The following is a 22,426-nucleotide window of genomic DNA, read 5'->3' as shown; positions in this document are numbered from 1 at the left end:
CATATCCGAAGGGTGTCCCGGAATGATGGGGATATTCTTATATATATGCATCTTGTTAATGTCGGTTACTAGGTGTTCACCATATGAATGATTTTTATCTCTATGTATGGGATGTGTATTGAAATATGAAATCTTGTGGTCTATTGTTACAATTTGATATATATAGGTTAAACCTATAACTCACCAACATTTTTGTTGACGTTTAAAGCATGTTTATTCTCAGGTGAATACTAAGAGCTTCCGCTGTTGCATACTAAAATAAGGACAAGATTTGGAGTCCATGTTTGTATGATATTGTGTAAAAACTGCATTCAAGAAACTGATTTCGATGTACATATTTGTATTGTAAACCATTATGTAATGGTCGTATGTAAACAGGATATTTTAGATTATCATTATTTGATAATCTACGTAAAGCTTTTTAAACCTTTATTTATGAAATAAAGGTTATGGTTTGTTTTAAAAATGAATGAAGTCTTTGAAAAACGTCTCATATAGAGGTCAAAACCTCGCAACGAAATCAATTAATATGGAACGTTTTTAATCAATAAGAACGGGACATTTCAGAAAACACTCCTACTTACATATTAACAAAGCCGAGCTTCGTATAATTCATAGATTTTTGGCTAACTCAATTACACAGAGAGGTCACAACAAGGAGAAAATGACCTTACATGATTTATTTTACCTAAAGTGTATTCAAGACCCAAGAAGCTTTGTTAATATCCCCTACTGTGTTGGTTTTTATTTGTCTAAGATGGTGGAAGGAATACAGGAAGGGGAGATTATAGGAGGAGGTATTTTTGTTACTCTCATTGGAGAGTATTTGGGTGTAGATAGGGATCAAGGGGGTTCACTTTTGGAATGTAGGGAACAGGTTGAGCCTTTAGGATTGAAGGTCTATCAGGGTGCTAAGGTATTAAAGAGCAGACGCAACCTGCCAGTACCCTATGAAGGTAGTCATCCTCAGGTAGAGAGAGTTTCAGATGAGGAAATGGAGGAAGCGGATGACATTAGGGATGTCATTAAGGAGGCTATGACTGACATCTACCAGCGTGTAGACGAGGTAGATATGACAAACGGGGATAGATTTAGTCGGATGGAGCAGTGGCAAGCTCAGAATGATTACGAGCATTCCAGGCAACGACAGCATGATAGATGGGACTATCATCAGCGTCAGATTATGAGCCGGCTGTCACCTTAGGATCACTACGTTCCGACCCGACCCGCTTACTATCCTCCACACTAGCCCGAGATGAGACCACCATATACTCTCTACGACCCTAACCAGGCCTACCAGTACACCTATCACCAACCATGGAACCCGGACGATGACATGAACTGGAACCCCTATCCAGATTGATATAATTCCAGTTGGTGATTTTTATGATTTTTATCTTTTTATGATTTTTATTTATTTATGTTTAAACATATGATATTGTGATACATTAATGTATTGTTTAATATTTTTAATTATTTGGTACTAATATTTCATATTTGATTTGAAAGTGGGATTTTAAGTCCCATTTCAAATTACCATGCATGTTTATATTTGTATGTATGTATATTGTCAATTGTACACAACAGGGTAAAACAGCGCATTTTCAAAGACTGGCATTAAGTTCAGCAAAAGCTACTAATTTTGACGACAAAACGAAAAACAAATGTGATGTAACAACAAAACGGAATGAACAAATGATGTGCACCATTTATCATTCAGCAAACAAACGCCAATATGATTGGAAACTTTGGTAAAATTTAATCATTTTTCTACGCTAATCACCCTCAATAATTTAAATTGTTACTGATTTCTTGCAAATGAGGGCATTGCAAGATCTTAAGTGTGGGAAGGGGTTAAATTCTTTCGGATTTTTAAAATTTTTGACTTATACACTTGGTTACCATTAAAAATACTAGTAATGCAGTAGTTGTATTAGAATCTAGTGCTCTCTGATAATAAAGAACAGCCCTAGTCTTATATACTGACTACCCAATTCTAGTAAAATTTTCAAAATTTTCAATTAAATGAATTCAAAATCATGTTTATACATATTTATGGACGATAAAACTAGGTGTTAACATTGAAATTATTGTTACCTCGGAAAGAACATAAATTGAGAAACAACCTAAAATGTTAGAATTCATTTAAAATGAAATAGAGGACAATAAAAAGGCAAAGAAAGGAAAATAAAAGCCAAGTGTGGGAAAAATTACCAAGTTTTTTAAAACATATATCACATATTTTGTACAAAGATACTTTTGTTTTGGACAAAATTAACCATTTTACCCGATTTATTGTAATACTTTTGAAAGAAAGATGGATCTACACGATGAATCAATTCCATCATTAAAAGGAAGTAAAGTCTTCCGAAAACGACACGCGCTTCTTGATTTAGGTCATGAAGTTGTCGTCCAGACCAGCTGTAGGTTGACGAAAAATCTAGAAAAGTCATCACTAAAATCAGCAGGAAATCCACGGACCTCAGCATCAAACAGGGTCGCCAAGTGGTCAGACTTATCCTAACCATGAGAGGATCTGTCTTGTAAAATGGGGAGGGCGCCGTGCAAATTAGCTTGATAAGACTAATGAATCAGACCCCAAGAAAAGGATAATCTCTTTAAAGATTAAAAATCAGCTTTTAAGCCTGATGTTACTCAATTCTTGAGATTGACTTTAAAGATTGAGAATTACAAACTCATGGAATTCGATGATATCTAAACTCGAGCTTGAACGAGAAAATATTTTGATCAAAATTACAAATCGATTTTTTTCTGAAAAACCCGTTTTTAATGCGTTCATTACCATTGAACGTAAAATCCTAGGAATTCACCTGGAATTCATTAGGTCACCTGAACCAAATCGGGTGTCAACCGTAAGAACGGTGGTTGCATAGCATGGTCAAAGACAGGACCTTGTGCCAGACCGAAAAACCATAAGGGTGAGCTTTACTATTGCTCCTACAAAGGATAGTAATTGCATTCGACACGTTATAAACCATAATTAAAAGCATGTCAGGGGACATTGCCTTAACAGTTGCTTGTTCAACGCTTTCCTTTACAACCGGACGGTAGTTTACCAAAAAGTAATATACGGAGCAAGTATACTGGACGTGTTGCTTTCCCAATACAAGGTTAGCAAGTGGGTGACACAAAACCGCAAGTTTTAAGCTAAAATTTTCAAATATGAAACCCACCAAATCCACAAAAACATTTTGCAAACACCGGTGAAGGGTTATTCCGGAAAGCTTATCTAGGGTAGAAGCTAGATTTAATTTTCAAAAGATCAAATGTTTTCATAAAGATCCAATTTCCTTAAGGGATCTAAATTTTATAGTCATGTGGGACTGTAAACCACATCGTTACTACCATTGTTTATACCGCCGTATAGAAATCACTGATGTACAAAGTGTGAAGAATAAAGAAGTGATTCTAGTATTTTTATTTCAAAACTATATTGCTTGAGGACAAGCAACGCTCAAGTGTGGGAATATTTGATAATGCTAAAAATGAACATATATTTAATAGCATTATCCCTCAAGAAAGATAAGCTTTTAGTTGCAATTGTTCTATTTACAAGTGATATTCGTTTAGATAATAAAAGGTGAAGACAAAAGACAGATTCGACGAATTGAAGAAGCAAACGACCAAAAAGCTCAAAAGTACAAAATACAATTAAAGTGGTTCCAATTATTAATGAGAAACGTCTCAAAATTACAAGAGTACAAGACGCGAAACGCAAAATACAAGATATTAAATTGTACGCAAGGATGTTCGAAAATCCGGAACCGGGACCTAAGTCAACTCTCAACGCTCGACGCAACGAACCTAAAATTATAAGTCAACTATGCACATAAATATAATATAATATTTAAATAATTCTTAAAATTATTTATATATTATATTTATATTTAAAATCCGTCGGCAGAATGCAAACAAAGATATGTGAGCTGGAATCCCAGGCCATGCGATCGCATGGCCTACATGAGATAATCTCATGCGATCGCATGAGCCAAAAAGTTAGGCCACATGCTATAAATTTCGCAGTTTTGAGCGATCTTTTAAACATCCATCTTTTTCTTTCCTTTCTCTCAACGTGTATATATATATATATATATATATATATATATATTATATTTTAATTTTAATTTTAATTTTAAATTCTAATAATAAGGTTATGTTAGCGAATATTTTAAGGTTTTAAGTCGAAACTCTGTCCGTGTAACACTACGCTATTAATAAATCAATGTAAGTTATGTTTAAATTATTTTCATTAATGTCTCGTAGCTAAGTTATTATTATGCTTATTTAATGCCGAAGTAATCGTGATGTTGGGCTAAATATTAAAATTGGGTAATTGGGCTTTGTACCATAATTGGGGTTTGGATAAAAGAACGACACTTGTGGAAATTAGACTATAGGCTATTAATGAGCTTTATATTAACTAAATGATACCTCGTTAATTTAATATATAGACTTATAATTTGACGTATTTATATATAACCACATATGCTTGACTGTGTACGGTGGGCGGGATATCTATAAATACCAATAGTTGTTCATTTTACCGGACACGTAACTGGATTAATAGTTAATAGACTTGTTGAAATAGGGGTGGATTACATTCAAGGGTAATTGGTGTAATTGTTAACAAAGTAGTAAAACCTTGGACTACACGCAGTCGATAACCTAGTGTATTCATTAAACAAAGTATTAAGACCTTGTTACAATTCGAATCCCCAATTAGTTGGAATATTTGACTTGGGGAATAAGAATAATTTGATGAAGACTTTTGCACTTTATGATTATGACTGATGAACTATTATGGACAAATCCGTATGGACATATCGAATAATTCAGGACAAAGGACAATTAACCCATGGGAATAAACTAAAATCAACACATCAAACATCATGATTACGGAAGTTTAAATAAGCATAATTTATATATTTCATATTTAATTTCACTTTTAATTATCGCACTTTTATTTATTGTCATTTTATTTAATTGTATTTTTAATTATCGTACTCTTTAATTATCGCAATTTTATTTTATCGCACTTTTATCGCAATTTCATTATCGTTATTTAATTTACGCTTTAATTTAAGTTATATTTATTTTTAATTTTTTACATTAGGTTTTAACTGCGACTTAAGTTTTAAAATCGACAAACCGGTCATTAAACGGTAAAAACCCCCTTTTATAATAATAATATTACTTTTATATATTTTTGTATTTTTACAATTATAAGTTAAAACAAATATAGCGTTAAGCTTGGCTAGAGTTCCCTGTGGACGAACCGAACTTACTAAAAACTACACTACTGTACGATTAGGTACACTTCCTATAAGTGTTGTAGCAAGGTTTAGGTATATCCACTCTATAAATAAATAAATCAATTATGTAAAATTGTATCGTATTTATAGTATTTTGTAGCAAATATATAACTATTTTATACACCACCTCGCACACATCACTTCACATTCGAAGTAAGTAAGTCTAGGAGATAGACATTATATGTATATATATAACTGTTGGCGTAGAATTGCTGCAAAATTCGAAATACTGATTGCTAATTCCCGGTAGTTGGTATGGCAATTATTGTTACAAGATGTAGATGAGTACATGATAGGGTTTCAATGAGTATTATGATTTTTCGGAATGTCAAGGATCAATGAAGTTGTTGGTAAATTTACTGCTAATGTGGTGGGACATGAAAGGTTCCTCGGTAACAATGATGAAGGAGTAATCGTTATAATAAGGCTTATTTTAATGAACAATTGAAGGTGATTTGCTGGAGTGGTGACAAAACTGTCTATTTTGAAAAGGGATTGAAAAGTTATTTTAGCTAATAAATGCCAAAGGGTCTGACACGGATACGTGTTAAACTATGACTTTGATTTCGAGGGTTTTTTTTCAGGTACAAGACTGCGGTAACATGTGGTTGGATCATCATCTCGATGATTCATTATTTGAAGTGTCTTCAGGAATTTCGAGGGATTTGAACATAGATTGTAATCGTTAATATTCATATGATGTTCTAGGAATTTGAATGATACAAATACTTTTCTAGGTTCTATGATGTTCTAGCACAGTTTTGAAGTCAAAGTATAGCTTCGAAAGATGTAGGAATCTAAGAATGATGTCTTTTGTTAAATCTTGACTTGGATTTTGATTTGTCAAAATCAAAATATGTAATCAAATTTGGATGAGGATGGTTGCTTTGATTTTTATAAAATAATATATATTGTTGTGAAAGTAGTGAGTATAGTTGATGATTTGTTGAATCAGAATCGAAGAATGTAACATATTAATTGTAAATTTATATATCTCTCGGATATTACCTACCCGTTAAAATATTCTCACCATTAACAGTTTGTACAAAAGAATTTTCTTAATTACAATCTTTATGAAAATATACCTACATATATATTTTCCTTAGATGTAATCATGGATTTAATGAGTTAACATAATATTAATCTCATATGGTTTTCGACTAGGACTAGAATATATAATCTCTAAAACTTTTAGAAACTACATATTCTCTGCAAAATATTTCTTCGATGAAGTTATGAATCAATACTTCATCGTTTGTTGTTGTTGGTATTCCTTGGTATCTATGGTGCGTATGACGTTGAGGTACAGATTGTGATGTTGAGGTGTGGGATGCGGATATTGTTGTTGGTGGTGGTGATGGTACTGTTGGTGTTGCTGATGGTGGTACTGTTGCTGCCGGTGCTGCTGCTGGTGCTTGTAACCTTTGCACCACATTCTCCAAAGCCACTACCTGAGCGCGAAGCTCGTTGACTTCTTCTATTACACCGGGGTGATTGTCGGTTCAGACGAGTGGACAAATAAGATCTAGAATTTGAGATAATATATAATCGTGATGAGACACTCTGGAAATGAGAGAGAAAATGGTGTCTCGAATAGGTTCGCCGGTAAGTGCTTCAGGTTCTTCGCCAAGAGGGCTATGTGGTGGATGGAAGGGATCACCTTCTTCTTGTCTCCAATGACTAAGCAGGCTACGAATCCATCCCCAATTCATCTAGAATAGGTGATGGCTGATTGGTTGATCCATTCCGGTTACACTGTCTTCGGAATTCAGGTGAATAACCATATCGGAATAGCTGTCGGAGTTTAAGGAATTTGAACTAGATACGGGATCCATCTTGTATAATTAGGGAGATGATTTTTGATATGAATTAGATTATAGAATTTAGTTTGGTATTCTTCAATACATAATTTACATATGTATATATAATACCAAATTCCATAAATCAAGGAGAAATTTTCGGAAGGTGTTAGGAAAAGTTTACAGTAACAGATTATCTAAGATATGGATTTTTGTCTATACACTATTTATGCAATAAATGCAGGAACACGTGTCTAGACTTAAGAATGATAAGCATGTAATTTCTAACAAGAAATGATAAGCAAAACTTTAAACATGCAGACACGGTCGAAGTCCAGACTTACTAATGCATCTTAACAACTATCAGTTAGACACACTCATGCAAGACCTAGTTCGCTAGGACCAAAGCTCTGATACCAACTGTGACGATCGCTCCAAATCCATATGGACGAACACGTCATTCATCGATTTCATTGCGAGGTATTTGACCTCTATATAATACGTTTTGTAAACATGGAATTCTTTTGAAAAGGCACACCATTATTGAATATCTAAATTAAAGGTTTTCGACATCTGATGATTTCTACATATAGACAATCACCGTAATATAATAGTATACAATAATACTTCCGTTGATAATGCAGTCAAAATAGATACATGGTGATGATTTTTTGAATGCAACGTTTCCTTGGAAAATATAACATGTAAGACTCCATGCACATAGCTTGTCTAACATATAAGCAAATAGCGGAAGACTTCTAGGGAACCTGAGAATAAACATGCTAACAAGTGTCAACACAAAGGTTGGTGAATTCATAGTTTTAATGTATCGTATAATCTGTATATAAAGGTGGATCACAAGATTTCAGTTGTTTTATCCAGAAACGTTTATTAAAATATTCTACGAAATTGAGCACCCTGGTAGCTAAACTTAACGTATATATAATTTGTACCCTTTGTATAATCATCTTAATAATATACGCAAACCAACGTGTACGCTTCTCAGATAGCATACGTCCGTAAAAGGCTAGCGCTCTAGCTCGGACGGGGATATCAAGCCCTATGGATCCATATATAACTACTCGCACCCACCAGTTCTTATAACTGGCAGTTACTAGTTACTAAAGCTAAGGGATTTTCAGTTCAAACTCAGTGTAGAATTTAGTATGTACTTATATCCATTGCGTTTAAAATAAAGTGCATGTATTCTCAGCCCAAAAATATAGATTGCAAAAGAAATTAAAAGGGGAGCAAATGAAACTCACCTTAGCAGCACATAAAGTCGTTCACCGAAATGTGACCGAAACTCGGAATACGAAATAACCGTAGATCTCAACCTAGAGAACATATGTTGGTCAATAAATGTCTATCAAGCTAGGTCTGGTCATAGTGTATCACAATCCTAATGCTCGAGATCGACATACAAAAGTTATCCAAAGTCGTTTCAAAAAGTCAATTTTGACAATAGTTCAACAAAACGAGACGTACCTTATATAAGGATTCATTTACTCGGTTGGTAATATTCAAAAATTCAATTTATCGATCTTACAAACAAGTTGTTTAAATATTAATTGCAGATTCAAAAGCAATTCCAATTAACGTCAATCATAATTCAGTTGACCATATCTTTTGATTCGTTCATCTAAATTACGTGATTTCTAAATGAAAAGTTATTGATTTTTCGCCAACTTTCCAAAAACATGCATATCATATACCTTTTATCAGTAACATATGTATTTAATTCGTGATTCATCATAAACTATTTAACGACGAAATTTAGCATACAAGCATGCATAAATATATATACTCGAGCACTAGACATGGATACACAATTAATATATAAAAGATAAGATATGAATACTCACGTATCAATATTGTGATTCAATATTGCAGGGAAGTATGTAGACGCAACAGAGATGATAAACACTAGGTTTGACTTACCAATAATACCCACGTACATTACCCATAACCTCCATAGCTATAACCCATAGTTTTCTTAGCTCTATCTTGCTTGAAAACCCATTTTGAAAGTGACATGCTCATAATCTCGACGTAGTATTTTATGTATAATATTAATAATAAGAATAATATGTTGGGATTTTACAAGTTTCATAATACTTATAATCATTCAAGAAATAAGATTTGCGGAAGCGTGTAGATTACCATTTTGAAACTTGTAAATCTTTAACCAATTAAAGTTAAATCCCAATAAGGATCAAGTTGTGAAACATACTTACAAACTAAGAGTGGGTTTATAGTTTATACCTCCTCAAGCTAGTTGAGGGTTAGTTCAAAAGAAGATGATGAAGATGATGAAGAATGGAGCTTCAAAGTGATGAAACCTCAAGGAGAAATACCCCAAGCTTTTGCACCAACACCTAGCCTTTGGTTAGGATTTAATAACACTTGAATTGAGCTTGCAATAACCAAATGAAGAACCCTTTCTTCCTCCCAAAAGGCCACAAAATTCAGCTGGGTTTTAGGAGAGTTTTTTGCAGAATTTTGATGTACAATTGCATGTATGTATTGCTACTAGTCAAAGGACATGTATATGTGGAATTGTGTTATGGAAAGCAACAAGAATAAGCATGGGATAGACTTTCTTGGGGCTCCAAAATCTGCCCACCATCCATTATTTTATAACAAGAATGATTTTATAAAACTTGTAATAATTTTATAAAACTTGTATAAAATAAACATGTATTTGTTACTTGCAATAATTTTATAAACCATTTTATAAAATATAACATAACATAATTATTTAAACCTATAAATAATTAAATCCACATCATATATAAATTATCCAAATAATTTATCTCAAGTGATTATTATTTAGAAAACCGATTTTTCTAAAGTTCAAGTGTCGCGTATTTATTTAACAATCCAACCGTTAAAATAAATACATATAAAGTGTTGGTAAGCTTGTTATTGGGTATGACCCGACTTGGATCATAACACATTAGCCACATTAATTTAATATGTCTCTCGGGCATACGAAATACCTTCAATCTCCCACTTGCACGAGAAACATAAGAAATTAATGCAAGTGATGGATACCACCTAACGACCGTCCATCACCCCCAATATGTTATGACTTTGTGCCATTCAATAACATCATTCCTTTCGAGTTCCCATCTCGAATATGAATAGGTGAATCTTTTCATTACATCCTTTTGTCCTAGATGTCATGTTAAATCCAAGAGATACAGAGTGATCACTCTCCTTTAGATTTAACTTTATCAGGCCTTAGACATCTGACTCTCAACGAATAAGAGGGACAAATTCCATCTTGACTACATATGTCCTAAATATATACCTTGCATTATACCTGAGCTCCTCCTTATGAACTACCATATTTCAGAATAGCGAAGGAAAGAATCAAGGCACAATACTTGGCAAATATCTGAACCCAATATGTGTCTCAGGTCAGAGGATACAATGATATTCGCCTTTACTCAAGATTACATGTGATCAACCACAAAGGCTCCATTTAGTGAATCTTGAGAGCGGGTCTTCCAATATTTGTATCCCACAAATATCTATGAACCTTGGTAGCAACCTTGCCCCACATTCAGTCCGTGAATGTATACCAATCCAAGTTCATAATAGTCTAAACCTCACATTTGCTCCCACAAATGTGATCGACTACGGAATTTAGAATAATTACTTATTCATGGATAAAATATGCAAAATAGGAACATAACTCAAAATAAATTAATACCATAATTATATTAATGAGTTTGAACAATTTCGTTCCGTTACAATACTTAAAACAGATCATGACCGATCACTAGAATATCGAAGCCCTAATGCACAAACATGTCCAGTATGTTTTGCTCCATGTAAGAGCTTCATGAGAGGATCCGCTATATTAAGATCTGTGTGAACTTTGCGAATACATATCTTTCCCTTTTCAACTTCATCCCTTATGTAGTTGAATCTCCGCTCAATGTGACGGGTCTTTTGGTGAGCACGAGGTTCTTTGATTTGAGCAATCGCACCCTCGTTGTCACAAAAGATCTCAAGAGGGTCCTGAATGGAAGGGACTACTCCTAAGTCGTCGATGAATTTCTTCATCCATGCAGCTTCCTGAGCTGCCAATGATGCTGCGATGTACTCCGACTCTGTAGTGGATAAAGCAACAACATCCTGTTTTGAACTCTTCCAAGAGACCGCACCTCCATTTAATGTGAAGACATAACCGGATTGTGATCGAGAATCATCTCGATCAGTTTGGAAACTCGCATTCACGTAACCTTTTACAGCAAGTTCCTCCTCACCAGACCCATATATCAGAAACATATCCTTAGTCCTCCTAAGGTATTTCAATATACTTTTGACAGCAATCCAATGACTGTTTCCTGGGTTATTCTGGTATCTACTTGTCAGGCTAAGAGCGCATGACACATCCGGTCTAGTGCATATCATTGCATACATGATTGACCCAATGGCAGACGCATATGGGACCTTCTTCATTTTCTCTTGTTCATCTTTCGTGGTGGGGTATTGAGATGAACTAAGGAGTATTCCTCTTTGAATAGGTACCAAACCTTTCTTAGAGTTCTCCATCTTGAACCTTTTCAAGATCTTTTCAATGTATGCACTTTGATTCAAACCTATCAGTTTCTTGGATCTATCCCTGTAGATCCCAATCCCCAAAACGTATTGTGCTTCTCCAAGATCCTTAATGGAGAAGCATTTACTTAGCCAAGTTTTAACTCTTTGCATTGCCGGAATATCATTTCCAAATAACAATATATCATCCACATATAGTACAAGGAACATGATAGTGCTCCCACTAGCTTTCTTATATACACAAGCTTCATCACCATTTTTAATGAAGCCAAATTTCTCGGCTTCCTCATTAAAACGATGATTCCACATTCTAGATGCTTGTTTCAATCCGTAGATTGACTTCTTTAACTTGCATACCTTTTTAGGATATTTCGGATCAACAAAACCTTCAGGCTGAACCATATAGACATCTTCCACAAGATATCCATTTAGGAAAGCGGTCTTGACATCCATTTACCATATTTCATAATCATAATGAGCAGCAATGGCAAGTAATATCCTAATAGACTTTAGCATTGCCACAGGCGAAAAAGTTTCATCATAGTCAACCCCTTGAGTTTGAGTGAAACCTTTTGCTACAAGTCTAGCTTTATATGTATCCAAGTTTCCATGTATGTCGGTTTTCATTTTGAAAAGCCATTTACAATCAACTAGCCTTGAGCCAGCAGGTTGTGTAACAAGTTCCCAAACTTGGTTGTCATACATGGATTGCATCTCAGCGTTCATGGCTTCCTGCCATTTATCTTTATCAATCCTTGATAAAGCATCTTGGTAGTTTATTGGTTCATCCAAATCAACCACATAGCAACCATCCATGAGAAACCCATATCTCTCAGGAGGATTACTAATCCTACCAGATCTGCGAACGTCTTGTGTATTTTGATCATCCATTTGATCACTCTCAACATTTTCATGTTGAGTGCTAGTGTCAACCAATTGTGTATCATCTACTTGATCTTGAACCTCTTCAAGATCTATCTTCCTTTCACTACTTCCTTCCATTAGGAACTTAGTTTCAAGGAATTCCGCCTTCCGAGCAACAAATACATTCTGCTCGGATGGATCATAGAAATAATATCCCATATTATCCTTGGGATATCCTATGAAGATACACTTCGTGGATCGAGCATTCAACTTATTAGGAACGTAACGCTTAGGATAAGCTTCACATCCCCATACCTTTAAGTATGATAGAGATGGAGGTTTTCCAAATCACATCTCATGAGGTGTTCGTTCCACTTTCTTGGTTGGGGCCATATTTAAAATACGAGCCGTGGAGCATAGACAATAACCCCAAAATGATAGAGGTAACGAGCTTCTAGCCATCATAGATCGAACCATATCCATTAGGGTTCGGTTCCTCCTTTCGGAAACTCCATTCAGTTGGGGTGTTCCAGGAGGAGTGAGTTGCGAGATAATCCCACAACTTCTAAGATGATCTTGGAAAGCATCACTTAGGTATTCACCTCCTCTATCGGTACGAAGTACCTTGATTGTCTTATTGAGTTGATTTTGTACTTCGCTTTGATACTCTTTGAATGCTTCAAAAGTTTCGTCCTTATGTCTTAACAAGTAGACATATCCGAAACGACTGAAGTCATCAATGAAAGTAACGAAGTATCTTTCACCATTCCTAGTTATGGGCTTAAAGGGTCCACATACATCCGAATGTATTAATCCCAATAAGTCCTTAGCCCTTTCATAGGTCCCTTTGAAAGGTGCTTTAGTCATTTTGCCTTGTAAACAAGATTCACATACATCAAACGAGTCTAGTTCATTTGATTTCAAAAGGCCATTCTTTTGAAGTGTATGCATTCGATTCTTGTTTATGTGACCAAGGCGACAATGCCATAAGTAGGAATCACTCAAATCCCTTTTGAGTTTCTTGGTGCTAGTATGGTATATTGAGCTACTAGATGATGTGTCATCATGAACCAATTCATAAATTCCATTTGAAGGCGAAGCCTTAAAATAGAATACATTATCTAAATAAACGTGAATATCATCATTAACAAAATTAAGATAAAAACCACATTGTTTTAAACGGGAAACTGAAATAATGTTTCGACTTAAATCCGGTGCATACAAAACATTGTTCAAAATAAGTTCCAAACCACTTGGAAGCTTTAATACAAAGTCTCCTTGAGCCTTCACTTGCACTTTGGCTCCATTACCCATAAAGAGACTTGATGTTCCCGTTTGCTTGCTACTTCTTTTGAACCCCTGCAAAGAATTGCAAATGTGAGTTCCACATCCAGTGTCTAATACCCATGTATTAGAAGAAGTAATACTAAGCTCTATATATACCATATATATATATTACCTGAGGTTTGCCCCGCATCCCTCTTTTCCTTCAACTCCTTAAGGTAGATCGGGAAGTTTCGTTTCCAGTGACCCATTTCACCGCAACCGAAGCACGGGTCTTCCTTGAGGTTTGCTTGTCCGGCAACCTTTTACTTCTTGTTTTTGTTTTTGGTTGGGGTAACCATCCTCCCCTTTCCCTTGCCTTGATGGGCGGGTCCTTTCCTCTTAGCCGCCTTTGGCTTAGAGGTGTTATTACCTTTGGACCCACCATCATTGATCATTAGCACGGGTGAAGCCCTCTTACCCATGCTAGTTTCTACCGTCCTAAGCATGCCATGAAGTTCGCCAATGGTCTTATCCATCCCATTCATATTGTAATTAATTACAAATTGGTCAAACCTCTTTGACAAGGAGTTTAGGATAAGATCCGTGGCTAGCTCATTAGATATGTTGAGATTAAGACGGTTTGCGCGATCAATGAGGCTTTTCATCTTAAGGACATAAGATGAAACGGATTGGGAGTCGTCCATACGACATGCATGAAGCGCTCGGACCGTTTTAAAGCTCTCGACATGAGCTTGTTGAAGGAATATCTCCTTCAATTGCGTGATCATGTCGTATGCAGTATGATGCTTGAAATCCTTTTGGAGTTCGGGTATCATAGTCCCAAGCATTAGGCAAGCGACTTGCACCGAATCGGTGCAATACTTATCCCAATAAGCCATGCCTTCCGTATCATCCTCGTCGGGTTGATCGGGAATGGGGTCTTCCAACACATACGCCTTATCCTCAAGTTTGAGGACAATCCTAAGATTGCGGAACCAATCCATAAAGTTCGTATGGTTGAGTTTGTCTTTCTCGAGGAGAGACCTTAACGATAGGTTGTTCAAGTTAATAGGTGCGTTTTGCATGTTGTTGTTTTTGGCGGCCATCTACAAAATTTAACAAAGTTCATTTAAGTATCGATTTTAAATTTAACAATCAATACCCTTTAAATCCAATTGATATATATTAAATTTTAGAATCCAACGGTAAACCAAATTTCGGTTAGGTGACCTTTATCCCTTCATTTGATTTAGCTAGGTAGTCATTATATGACAATTGCAATCCTTTTGCAACTTCTAAGTTATGGGGTCATGCAATCCTTTTGCATGACATATTATCCCATCAACGCCTATTTGTTCATCATGCTTCGGTGACCCTAAGTTCATGATTTCCAAATCAAGTCGTCCTACTTGTTTAGACATGTAAACTTAACATACAAGTGGTTAGGTGACCTTTTATCCCACAAGTGTGCGAAATTTACCTTAATCATATTAGTTTGCTCATAACGGTTAGGTGACCTTTATCCCATTATAAGTTCCTTAATACGTCTAAGTGTCATACAATAGGATGGCGTTTAAACTTGTTAACCTAGTGTGTTAAAGGGATTTTAAGTTTTCATTATTTCTAGTTTGAGAAAACTTTTATGCCATACACCAACATGCATTTAGTGTATGGTTCTTATGAAAATCCATTTTCATGTCTATAAACTATTTTATATATATGATCCTAATCATGTTCTTAATAACCGTTTATTAATGTCCTTTTAGCCATTTTTAATTTAACCAATTAAATTGTCGTTTTGCATGTCGTTAATTAATGTATAATTTAACCAATTAAATTGCCATTTTGCTTGTTGTTAACTTGTGTGATTAACTTGTAGCATACAAACATACAATCCATAATCATACAATAAACAACCATGCATGCAAAACAAATATGTTCACAATCAAGCCATTTTGGTAGACATTTGTTTAGCCGAAAACAAATGCCACCGGATAAGGGGTAATTACACAAAGTAGGAGATTTCAAATCTCCCACTTAACCTTGCATCCAAATGCTTCTTCATGTGTTCTTCAAGTCTTCATCATTCTTCATTATTTTACAAAATATATCCTAATACATTTTGTCTAAAAAATGAAATTACAACCTAATCTATTTTACATACCAAATATAAAATAAATTACATAACCAAATGAATTATTACATGCCAAATGAATAAATATTATTACAAACCAATTGAATAAATATCAATCAACCATGCATGCAACCAAACACAAGGTCAAGGCTTAGATTGTGAACTTTAACTACATAAGAGATAGGCAATACAGAATCACAAGTGATTGGCAGTACAGAATCACAAGTGATTGGCAGTACATAATCACAAGTGATTGGAAGTACAGAATGCAGAATCACAAGTGATTTTGGCCAAAATGACAAACCACCCAAAACCGAAAATTTTACATTCTACTTCATGCATGTTCATAGAATACAAAATTATAGTGGGTTTAATAACCATCTCGAAGCATATTTCAACAACTTCGGCTCTAGATACCATTGTTGGGATTTTACAAGTTTCATAATACTTATAATCATTCAAGAAATAAGATTTGCGGAAGCGTGTAGATTACCATTTTGAAACTTGTAAATCTTTAACCAATTAAAGTTAAATCCCAATAAGGATCAAGTTGTGAAACATACTTACAAACTAAGAGTGGGTTTATAGTTTATACCTCCTCAAGCTAGTTGAGGGTTAGTTCAAAAGAAGATGATGAAGATGATGAAGAATGGAGCTTCAAAGTGATGAAACCTCAAGGAGAAATACCCCAAGCTTTTGCACCAACACCTAGCCTTTGGTTAGGATTTAATAACACTTGAATTGAGCTTGCAATAACCAAATGAAGAACCATTTCTTCCTCCCAAAAGGCCACAAAATTCAGCTGGGTTTTAGGAGAGTTTTTTGCAGAATTTTGATGTACAATTGCATGTATGTATTGCTACTAGTCAAAGGACATGTATATGTGGAATTGTGTTATGGAAAGCAACAAGAATAAGCATGGGATAGACTTTCTTGGGGCTCCAAAATCTGCCCACCATCCATTATTTTATAACAAGAATGATTTTATAAAACTTGTAATAATTTTATAAAACTTGTATAAAATAAACATGTATTTGTTACTTGCAATAATTTTATAAACCATTTTATAAAATATAACATAACATAATTATTTAAACCTATAAATAATTAAATCCACATCATATATAAATTATCCAAATAATTTATCTCAAGTGATTATTATTTAGAAAACCGATTTTTCTAAAGTTCAAGTGTCGCGTATTTATTTAACAATCCAACCGTTAAAATAAATACATATAAAGTGTTGGTAAGCTTGTTATTGGGTATGACCCGACTTGGATCATAACACATTAGCCACATTAATTTAATATGTCTCTCGGGCATACGAAATACCTTCATAATACTACTACTAATAATAATAAGATTAATATTAATAATAATCTTAATAATAATAATAATAATAATAATAATAATAATAATAATAATAATAATAATAATAATAAAATAAAATAAATACTTACGGAGTAATGAAATAAAATCAGAAGCAGAAATGATCAAGCTTTTATAGAGTTGGCCTGTACAGGGCTGCCATGCGATCGCATGGCTTCCAAGCCCTTTTCCCATGCGATCGCATTGGTGGGTTTTACAGCTCACAATGCTTTTGTATTTTAGTTTGTCGACATATTTAAATATAATATATATAATATATTTAATTTATATAATTAATTATATATTATATTATATTCACGTGCATAGTTGACTTGTAATTTTTGGTCCGTTGACTCGTTCGTTGTCACTCGACTTATGTCCCGGTTCCGGTTTCTCGAATGCATTTTCGTACGCTTAGAAAACTAGTACTTTTCATTACGCGACGTGTACCTTTATCAAAAATTAAACTTAATCATTGATGAACTATGTCACTCGAAGTGTAGCTTTAATCAATTAAGTGTTTTGGTTATTTGCTTCTATAAATCATCGTCTCGTAGTATATACATATACATATATGCATTTTCATTTTAAAATAGCGTTTTACTGGTTCATCTTAAACGTTTTACTGGTTTTCGGGTACTGTAGAAATTCGAAAACACTGTAGCTTTTTGGGTACTGTAGAAATTTGAAAATACTGTAGCAAATTAGTGTTTTACTGGTTCATCTTAAACGTTTTAGTTAACTTATCTAAATATCAATCGAATCAATAATCGAATGTTACTATCGTTTACTAAATAACTTGAAATCATATATATATATATATATATATATATATATATATATATATATATATATATATATATATATATATATATATATATATATATATATATATATATGCACATTAAGTTATATATATATTGTTCGTGAATCTTCGAGAACAGTCAAAGAATAATTGATTACATGAATATAGTTCCAAAACTTTCGTGACTCAACATTACAGACTTTGCTTATAGTGTCGAAAACATTAAATCATTTAAAGATAAAGTTTAAATTTGGTCAAAAATTTCCGGGTTGTCACAATATCATATCCAACCTTTCTTAACACCTTAGTGTATTACCCAAGTGAGTGGTTATGATTGCGTTTCGAATCTCTTTATGTTAATGGTTTGATAAAATCTAAGGGTTTGTAGAGAAAGTAGAACATCTGATAGTTCTCAGTCATTCTTGAAGATTTATAAGCTTAGCTTGTATTGTAGTGCGTTAAACTCCCATTTATGACTTAAACCAGCCCTTACTTAAATCTACCCACTAAATCCCTTAGTTATCCACCATGTACTAGACTTAAAGTGGTTCCATAGCTTCTAACCTTGACCATGCTCAAGTGGTCCTATAGTACATCAACACTGTACTCTACTGTTGCAACATTATTTCCTCGAGTCTTATACTCTTGACCAATGTCTTGATCTGGTCCTACAGTAATTCCCCATGTACTTTATAGTATTTTCGATGGGTTCATACCTTGACCAATGTATAAACACAGATAACTAATTACCTTTATAATAGTCGACTTTATAAAAGGTTTTAATCACGTTTATTGGTAGAAGGACAATAATAACGAGGTTTAATACCATAGATAGAAAGCGAGTACGAAACGATAATCATCCCCTAACTAACATTGTTAAATCATGGTAAACAATCAAGCAATTACTCACACATCATGGCAACAACCATTTCTAATATTAATAAATCACAAACATCGAACAAGAATATTATAATAAATTAATAAAAGAAAGGATAGATGTTACCGAATAATGTCGGCAGAATAACACTTGTATTTCTTCATAATATCTATAGCGTTACAATGCTCGATAGCTTCTACTACTAACTACATACTAATCTCCTATTGATCACTAGAGAGCGACAATAGAGAGATAATTACATTTCCTAATCTCTGTACTTTTCTCTCTCTAGAATCTAGAGAGAGAAAGTAGAGAGAGAACTAATCTCCTATACATCACAAGAGAGCGACTATAGAGAGATATTTGAGAGACAAGTGAAGAATTGGTGTGTGTTGAAATGGTGGAATGAGCCACCTATTTATAGGAAAGCATGATGGAAAAGTTGTAAATATCTTGGTGGCAATCTTGTAAATATCTTGAAAAGTGCACATGCATGGTGACCAAGTAGGCATCTTGGAATATTCTCTAGCATCTTCTGAAGCATCTCTAAGGCATATTTTTGGCATCTTTTAATTTTGAAGGCCAAATAATTAATTTTAGCTGGCAAACGGCTGGCAGGCCGTTTGGGAAGCCGTTTGCAGGGGCCGTTTGCCAGCCTTGCCCGTTTGATGTGCCCGTTTGCTTGAACCATATGGCAGGCCATTTGCCATAACGGCAGGCCATTTGGCAAGCCGTTTGGCCTGCCCTGGTTTGCTGAATTCACTGGATCGTAACTTGATTTCTGGTCTTTCACTGTTTTCGCTCTAGAATCTTCGTTTTAGCTCCGATTTTGACGATTCTTGCGCTCACGCGTTTGTAATTAAATATCCTACAACATGAGATTAAGTAAATAAATTTTTTCAAAAATTATAAAATAAGTTATTTAAACGCGAGTTAATCATCTTAGCCGGTTTTGCTCGTTTTTCCTCGTTTTTCATCCGTTTTTAGTGATTCTTAAAACATAGCCTTCGTAATGACATAATCTACCAAATGAAGCACATAAATGCTTATTTAGATGATAAAGTCAATTACTTTATCATAAATGGGGCTAATATCGGGGGTAAAAACGTGACTTTTTAGCCGATATCAAATATCTCACATTTAGACTTTGCTTGTCCTCAAGCAAACCTCTCTTTTATTTTGAGTTCAAGGATGCTTCTGAGGTTTCCGTTCTATTTTTTAGGTGGCTTGTTATTTATTATAAGAGCAAAATCAGACAAACCGTCTTCTAAAAGGGTAGAGAATATCTCTGCAAGCATGAGGGGAGGTTACGTGACTTTGGCTTCTTTAAACGGGTCACTCAAATCACTCAAGTGTTAGGGGTTCCTATCAATCTATGAATTGAATTCGCTCATAGCCAGTCATTTTGCAAGTATTGTCATAAGCTTGACCAAGAATCAAATCTCCACCGGTTAGATAAGGATGGCACTGATCTTCTCCCTAATCATTCTTTCAAGAGGAAGAGCGAGTTTAAAGGTTGGTTTGTAGAGAAAAACGAAGGTTTTGATATGGCGAAAAGGGTGATTTTCGAATCATTGAAATTTAGAGAGATTCAATAGATTTTGGTTTCATGAGGATATACTTTTTCTAGGAAAGATGGTACTCTATTTTTGTTAAAGAGTTCTTTTAGAGTGTGCTGATTTTCAGCGAAGACTTTGCTTATTTTCTGCAATCCTCATGGGTCACAATCTTCATTTTCTTGGGGGATATATGCTTTTATGTGAAGACTTTTCTCTTCCTTATTTTTGAAACTTTGCTCAACTTTTTTTTTTTTTTTTTTTTTTTTTGCATATCCCATCTTCATAACTTTGTCTAATTATTCTTGTGCCCAGAGAGAAAGGTATTTTACAAGAAAAACAGTCTGGGATTTTGGAATTTTTCGATAAGTGTTTGAAGTAAACTTGGTCGATCTATCTCTTTGAATTTCTAAATTTTGGAAATGAGAAAGGAAAGGGACTGGAAAGGGTAACATATTTGATAGTGAATTTGGGGGTGAGTATTTTTTGATTCATCAACTCTTTAGTGTGTGTTGGTCGGTTTAAATGCGTGAAGTGAAACGGAAATGGATGTTTTTTGTCTTCTCTATTCAGAATGATTTCGGAAGGAGTATCGCACCTACACCACGTATGGCACTTACTAATCAGTGGCCTCGAAATGTATGTCAAGGTCAAGTTCTAACTCTAAATGCTAACATCGGCACTCTCAACGGAAAAGATAGTGAAGCATTAAAAATGAAAGCTTATTGGGCCATTTTTGGGGTGCCTCACAACAATTATATTGGGTCGATAATGCCTAGTCATGCAATGCTCTTTTAGAGAATTGGTTCATCCTTAAGAAGATTTATGTCCTCATTTGTCTTATTTTTAAAACAAATACGCTTGATTTTCGAAAGTACTTTTTCAGAAAGTATCATTTAGTCAAAAATTTTGAAAAATTCACGTTGAGGACAAAGAATCTAAATAGTAGGTATACTCGAAAAGCTTAGTAAAATTTTAAGTTAAGAACATTTTTCGAGTATCCCATAGCTAATTATGGTGTACTACACTGCTATCCTACACTTAGAGGAACATTGTCCCTAATGTTCATTCTTAGATTTTAGGGACCTAAAATCCCATACTTAGAGTTTGAACATGTCGGAAAATGTATCTAAGCTCAATATTGGGTTAGAATCTCACACTTAGTGATAAGCTTAGGATAGGGTATAGTTTAAGGATATAACAAAGCAAAATAAACAAACGAAGAGAAAGAAATGAATTACTCCCCTTGGGTGCGGCTGTGAGCTGAGGATCTGAAGGTAGACTGAGTCGGAACCATCTTCGGCTGGATTCGAATCGGTCTTCTTGAAGTGTACTCGAGCTCATTAGGGTGTTCTCATCCTCCATACACCATTCACCAATAACTTGCAATGAAATAATCAACGTGTTTCCTTGTCATTTCATCATCATTCAAAGAGTCTCCACCACAGGCGTCAATAACTGTCTATTATTAGAAAGAATGGAAAGGATCAAACCTAGACATGTAATTAAGCTTTAGGCCATAGATCACTGATTTGCGTTTTGATGAAAAATTAATTTGAAAACTTGAGGGTTTTAAAATTGGGTTTTTGAAAATTTAACAAATTAATGTATGACTAAAAAGCTTAATCCCACACTTAAAGTGTTGACTGCCTTTCATTTTAAGACTTCTGAAATAATGTAAATATTGTAATAAGTTCATGACAAATAGGAGAAGTGAATTCTTCCTAAGAAACATTGAAAATTTTATTTTAAGTTTCACTTTTCACTTTTCACTTATTTAAGTAACCTAATTATCCTAATTTAACTACTACTAAAGCTATAGAAAAATAAACACACACGGGTTGCCTCC

The sequence above is a fragment of the Rutidosis leptorrhynchoides genome, chromosome 7, assembly GCF_046630445.1.
Source record: "Rutidosis leptorrhynchoides isolate AG116_Rl617_1_P2 chromosome 7, CSIRO_AGI_Rlap_v1, whole genome shotgun sequence".
Lineage (NCBI taxonomy): Eukaryota > Viridiplantae > Streptophyta > Magnoliopsida > Asterales > Asteraceae > Rutidosis > Rutidosis leptorrhynchoides.
This window is presented reverse-complemented; position numbering follows the sequence as displayed.